A 7,542-nucleotide genomic window follows, 5' to 3' on the forward strand; every position below is an offset into this window, starting at 1 on the left:
TTTTGAAGACTAAAGCGTGACTACGGATACACGGACGGAGCGTCAGACACACGGACATAGTTAAACGTCATATTTGGACGATACTTGTTTTGGATGTTTGATTTCGAATTTTGGAAGTCACTGTGCAAATCCGAGGAAGTCAGCCAAATCAGAGAAAAATTGCGCCCTTTTGGGGCTCAGGAAGTCATATAGAGAGATCGGTTTATATGGGTATCTCCCATCGGCTTGTGCACCGATTTTGACCATACTTGACATAGGTGTTGTAAGTCGAAACAAAAGACTTCATGCAAATTTGAGCCAAATCGGGTAAGAATTGCGCCCTCTAGAGGCTCAAGAAGTCAGGATCCGAGATCGGTTTACATGATTATATCAAGACATCAATTGGTGTGGACCATACTTAGAGTCGTTGCAAGTCACAACAAAAGACTTTGTACAAAATTTCAGCCAAATTGGATAAGAATTGCGTCGTCTAGAGGTTTCAGAAGTCAAGATCCAATATTGGTTACATGGCAGCTATATCATAGCATAGACTGATATTACCCATTTACAATTCCAACCGTTCTACACTAATAGGAATTAGTGTAGGTCGGTCGGTCAAACATCTATCTTTACTCCTTCAAAAGATAGCGTGCTTTCCATAGACAGACAGAAAGACGGTCAGACGGACGGACATGGCTAGATTGAGTTAAAATGTCATAGCAACCAAGAATATATATTCCTTGTAGGGTCTTAGACCAATATTTCGATGTGTTACAAACAGAATGGCCATATTAGTATACCCCCATCCTATGGTGGAGGGTATAATAGAGATGACTATTGAAATTGAAAATCATCCACGAAGACGATGTGCCCAAGGAAGTCGTTTATACCCCACCAGTAAAGGTGTCTGAGCATTCGTTGCCTCTAATACATGGTCCAGTAAAATTTAAAAAAAAGCTTTGGCGATAGAATATACCCTGTGTTACTATTGGGTTGCCCAAAAAGTAATTGCGGATTTTTTTTAAAGAAAGTAAATGCATTTTTAAAAAAAACTTAGAATGAACTTTAATCAAATATACTTTTTTTACACTTTTTTTCTAAAGCAAGCTAAAAGTAACAGCTGATAACTGACAGAAGAAAGAATGCAATTACAGAGTCACAAGCTGTGAAAAAATTTGTCAACGCCGACTATATGAAAAATCCGCAATTACTTTTTGGGCAACCCAAAAAGGGGTCTCAGACGAATATTTCGAGTAGTTACAAACAGAATGACGAAATTAGTATACTCCCATCCTATGGTGGAGGGTATAAAAATAAGTTTTGGCGTTATAATATACCCTTGTTTTACTCCTCGATTAGTCCCGAAAGATCAACTTTCCATTGAATCAGACTAAGACCATATTCTGAAACAGCTCCCTTAAAAACCAACAGCCCTATCGGTCCATAACTTGGTTTACCTCCAATATAACGCGCTATAGCTTATTTTGCTATTTAAGTTTCTTGATTTCCCACCATTCATTTTGGGACATTTCATATAAAGTCCATCAAAAATATGTTTTGATTAAATTGCCACTTATAGACCAGTCAAAGTACAAATTTATGAAACTTAATAGGCTTGTGCTTGAGCTCTTTATTAATTTCGAAAATTCTCAGTACTTCAGAAAAAAGTCTATATCAGAATTTTTTTTTTTTTTTTGTAAATGGACATTGTCTTCTTGGTCCTTGAATCTGACCAAAGTTAATGAATGAGACGTTGTAGCGCCACTATTAGTTATGAAGAACAATAAACTGAGTTCATGGATGCCGTATGCCTACTACAGCAAAGCAACCATGAATTCGTCGAGTTGGGGGGGGGGGGGGGGGGGTGGTGGGGTGCGGAATGTACGAGTATATGATTTTTTCAGTGTCTTTTGATGCTTACATTTCAATGACATACTCGAAATAGCTAAAGGACAAAGTACTAACCACTTCAGGAAAAAATATAGCGCAGCTATCATAAAATGGGTGGGTAAATTTAGTTGATGTTGAAGTTTGTAACATAGTGAATGAATTGAAGAAAATTTAGATTCGAGTGTTTTCAGATAGACTTTTTAAGTAAAACAAGGAAAAATGAGCTATGATTGAACGGGCCGGATCTTGAAAAGTCACCACCATAGATTTTGCTAAAAATTTACATCAAAAGTACTGAGATGAAGGACATATCTTTACTCAACGCACTAAATTTCTGACAAACCATTCAAAAGTTGAAATTTCTAAAACTCGTAGAAGTCAAATAGGGGAGTTGGTTTCTAAGGGAGCTAACAGGAAAAATAAACTAATATAGACAAGCCATTGATTCGGAAATCATAACAAAACCCTATGTGCAAAATTTTTACCAAATCGGAGAAAAATTGCCGCTCCCTGAGGCACACGATGTCAAATCGGGGGATAGGTTTAAATGGGAGCTGTATCAGATTATCAACCCAATAGACTGCACAATTATTGGAAGACGTAACGTGTTCTGTTACGTGCAACATTTAAGCCCATTCGACAAAAAATTGTGTCTTCTACGGGCTCAAATAGTAAAATTGGGAGTTACGTTAATATGGGAGATATCTTAATGGTTGCCCAAAAAGTAATTGCGGATTTTTTAAAAGAAAGTAAATGCATTTTTAATAAAACTTAGAATGAACTTTAATCAAATATACTTTTTTTACACGTTTTTTCTAAAGCAAGCTAAAAGTAACAGCTGATAACTGACAGAAGAAAGAATGCAATTACAGAGTCACAAGCTGTGAAAAAATTTGTCAACGCCGACTATATGAAAAATTCGCAATTACTTTTTGGGCAACCCTATATTTAGCTGGATCGGGTTAAGACCACTGAAAATGTAGGATGATAAGTTTCATTCAGATTAAACTCCACCACTGTGTAGCGGTCACTAATAACCTTATCCTCACTTTAAAGAGGCACAATATAGACGTGGCCTTAATTCAGGAGCCATAGGTTAATGCAGACAGGATCTAGGGTCACAATGATAGTGAATATAATTCGATTTTCAGAAAGGATTGTATCAAATATAGAAACTAGGCTAGGTATAAGTGTCAGTCTGACATCAGACTCAGTTAGCCGTTTTCGTCCATTGTGATACCACATGAACAGGAGAAGGAAGATCTAGCTCCAGTTCCTTACGCTGAACCATCCATGCATCTACAGTCTCTTCTTTCTCGAAGAGACTGTAGATACATGGTCTTCAGGATCAGTTCTCGTTGTCTTTCGGGACTGATCCTGAAGACCAAGCTTACATGTCGCTCGAGGCATACCCACAGATTCCAGTTCTTCTTTCTCGAAGAGACTGTAGATGCATGGTCTTCAGAATCAGTCCTCGTTGTCTTTCGGTACTGATCCTGAAGACCTAGCTTACATGTCGCTCGAGGCATACCCACAGATTTCAGTTCCCCTGGAATGTAAAAGGTAGTTCCTAGTCTCGCAAGCTCGTCCGCTCTACAATTCCCTGTGATATCTCTATGGCCAGGCACCCAGAATAGGTGCATTTGGAACTGTTGAGCCATCACTTTAAGAGATCTACGACAGCCGAATTAGGTTTTTCAGAAAAACATTCTCCAAGGATTTAATGGCTGTATGAGAAGATATTTTTGCCAATCGTCGTTATGACATTGCATCTTAGCCATTACACCACTTTCTTAATTGCCAAAATCTCCGCCTGATACACACTGCAGTGGTCAGGTAACTTTCTCAATATGACCAGTACAAGTTCTTCAGAGTACACCCCAAAGTCCACTTGGATATTCATTACCAGGGATATCCAGGTGACTATTCTATCAGGAATAGTGGTACAGTACAGTACAGTCAAAAAGCGGCTTAGGTTGGGTGTTCCCCACTGCCTAGAACATCGTTCATTGTATCAAGGATAATACAGTGTCCGTAGCCGCCGCTTGATCATAGAGAAAGCTTAGTTGGCCTTACAGCAGTGATTACAACAATTTGTATAGCCACGATGGCCAGAGGCTTTAGGTGTTGCATTGAATTCCATGCATCATATGATGTCGTCCTCAGTGCACTGTCCTTTGGATGCGACTAAGTATTGAACAGCAGCTGGACTTTTGAAGCGCCGTCCACCAAACCACAACACCATATAGCATCATAGTTCTGACAACTGCAGTATTTACCCAGTGCAAGACACGCGGTTTTAACCCGCAACTTTTGTGATGAGGGACCTTGCGTTTTATTGCACGGAAAAGAATAACGATCTTACACTGGGCTGTGATGCCAATGCCCATAATGATCTCTAGGGTAGTACGGACACGAACCTAAGAGGATAAAGTGTTTTGGAGTTTAAAGAGGTCTTAGACCTTACCTTAGGCAATATTCAGGGGTACTTAATCTATGGGTGGATGATGCTAAAGAAGGCTAGCTTTTCGTATCAAAGGTACACAATATTCGTGTTGAAGGAGTTTCGAAATATACTATTGTGCCCTTCAGAACCCCAGGACCACGAACTGGGGAAGAAACGGTAGAAGAATTCGTTATGCTCCGGCGCAGATTTTGGGTACAGAGGACAACGTGTACTTGGGCCAGACCAAGGAGGTTGGCTTGTCCAGACAGGAGGGCCAGGAAATGGAAAAACAAACAAACAAGTTCGGCACGGCAGAACTTAACACGTTTCACACTTCATCGTCATGTCATTTTAAGTCGATCTAGACATGTCCGTCTGTCTGTCAAAAGCACGCTAACTTCCGAAGAAGTAACGCAATTCGCTTGAAATTTTGCACAAATACTTCTCATTAGAGTAGGTCGGTTGGGATCGTAAATGGGCCAAATCGGTCCATGTTTTGATATAGCTGCCATATAAACCGAACTGGGATCTAGACTTCTTAAGCCGCTAGAGGGCGCAATTCTTTTCCGATTTGGCTAAAATTAGGCATGAGGTGTTTAATTATCGCTACCAACTGGTGGAAATCGGTCCATAACCTGATATAGCTGTCATATAAAACTATCTGGTGTCTTGGCTTCTTGAGCCTCTAGAGGGCGCAATTATTATCCGAGTGGAACAAAATTTTGCACAACGTGTTTTGTTAGGCCCATAAAAGCCACATTTATTGTCCGATTTTGCTGAAATTTGGGACAGTGAGTTGTCTTCGTCCCTTCGATGTCTTTCTGTAATTTGAGGCTGATCGGATCAGATTTGGATATAGCTGCCATTTAGACCGAACCTCCGATTTAGGGTCTTAGAACCATAAAGGCCACATTTATTATCCGATTTTGCTGAAATTTGAGAGAGTGAGTTGTTTTAAGCCCTTCAAAATCCTTCTTCAATTTTACTCCGATCGGTTCAGATTTGAATATAGCTGCCATATTGACCTATCCTCCGATTTAGGGTCTTAGGCCCATAAAAGTCACATTTATTATTCGATTTTGCTGAAATTTGGGACAGTGAGTTGTCTTAAGTCCTTCGACATATTTCTTTAATTCGGCTCTGATCGGATCAGATTTGGATAAAGCTGTTATATATACCGATCCTCCGATTTAGGGTCTTAGGCCCACAATAGCCACATTTATTATCCGATTTTGCCGAAATTTGAGACAGTGAGTTGTGTTAGGCCCTTCAACATCCTTCTTCAATTTTACTCCGATCGGTTTAGATTTGGATATAGCTGCCATATAGACCGATCTCTCGATTTAATGTTTTGGGCCCATAAAAGACGCATTTATTGTCCGATGTTGCCGAAATTTGGGACAGAGAGTTAAGTTAAGCCCGTCCTTATATTTTTGCAATTTGATTTAGATCGATCGAGATTTGCATATAGCTGCCAAATAGATCGATATCTCGATTTAAAGTTCATTTTTTGGGGCCCCAATTACTATTTATTAGTATTTGGTAAAATTTGGAGTATATTTCGATATAACTACTATGGGACACCGGGTATTGATGAAAGGTGGTTTACATATATACCCGTGGTGGTGGGTATCCAAAGTTTGGCCCTGTCGAACTTAACGCCATTTTACTTGTAATGCCTAAGAAGAGATGCCGGGAAAAGAACTCGACAAATGCGATCTATGGTGGAGGGTACATAAGATTCGGCCCGGCCGAACTTAGCACGCTTTTACTCATTTTTTCCTTATAACGTGGTTTCAAATTGCAGGCGGTAAGAGGGACAGATACACGGACATGGTCAAAACGTCTAAGCATTATTTTTAAAATATTAAATTGAATTTTTTTAATGATTTGAAAAAAATCACAACACTCACAGCCTTTCATTATCTATAAAAAGTTTGGCTTAAATATTTTTTAATATTGAAATCCCATGTAGGGTCATCTCCTCCTTAGACCACAACCAACTGTAGTAGCATGAATTGCTTAATTTAGCTTCCATCGTCATCAGGACAAAGAAACTATAAAAACAAAATTGCTGCTACAGCAAAAACTCCCACAAACTATAAGAAGGGAGATATAACATGGAAAATATTATGGCTCATATTGATAACCACAAATGACCAAATCGCTTGACTAACGATGGGGTCAAAGAATGAAACAAAAAAAAAAAAAAAAAACACAGAACACAACCGAAAAGAATAGATGTGGAAAGTTGGCAATAGAAAAATCTTTTTTTGGGAGAAAATGACCAACACTACGCACGATAAACAAAGGAAATTATTTCGCACATTTTCCAAATGAATATGGGGGGTGCACAAAGAAGAAAGGTTTTTTTTTGAGACGAAACACTTGGAGAAACCCAAAAGAAAAGAATGGAATAGAAATTTCTATAGTTTTTCAATCTGGAAATTGCAGCAGCAACACCATATCCGACACCCCAAATTACAAAAGGAGGAGCCAAAAGATTTCAACCCAAGAGAAGAAGTATTGGAAAATGGTAAAACTAAGAAAAACATTGAGCACAACTTTTTAACATGTGAGTGCGAAATTGAATGAAAACTTAAACATAACCCACATTAGATAAACGAAGAAGTGCAACATTCTAAGGTTTGGTGTTCCCAAAAAAAAAAAAAAAAACACAACACAGTTATTTGTTTGTGGCTCAAGGATTGCAGCAAGAACAACAGTAACAACCCAAGGACTTTACAAAACAATGAGGGAAATTGAGCGGGGTAATCTCCCCACCCCCCAACTAAGTTTCTCACCCCACTTTTGTTAGTTTTTGATGTTTTTCCCAAAGATAGCCAAAAGCAAACACAAGAATTGTGAAGACAAAACCACAAAGAATGAAAGTGATGAACACATTACAGTGTTGACTCCCGATACCTTGGTGGCTGTTAAAGGGTGGTCAGAACGGAATGCAGCTGAAAGCCATCACATTTTGAAATTGAAGTATTCTGTAAATACTGCAATACTTCCAGTATCTCTTGAATTGTTTCTCTTTTTCCTGTATCATTTTCATGCATTCTCATTCACTTACTCGTTCATTCATTCATTTAGCTTCTGCGATGTATTTACAGTTGGTAAGGAAAACATTCCAGGCATCGAACGCATATGGTGCATATCGAAAGCTAAGTAAATATGCCATCTGTGTGTGTATGTACGTGTGGCACTACTCCGCCATAATC

The sequence above is a fragment of the Stomoxys calcitrans genome, chromosome 4, assembly GCF_963082655.1.
Source record: "Stomoxys calcitrans chromosome 4, idStoCalc2.1, whole genome shotgun sequence".
NCBI classification, from domain to species: domain Eukaryota; kingdom Metazoa; phylum Arthropoda; class Insecta; order Diptera; family Muscidae; genus Stomoxys; species Stomoxys calcitrans.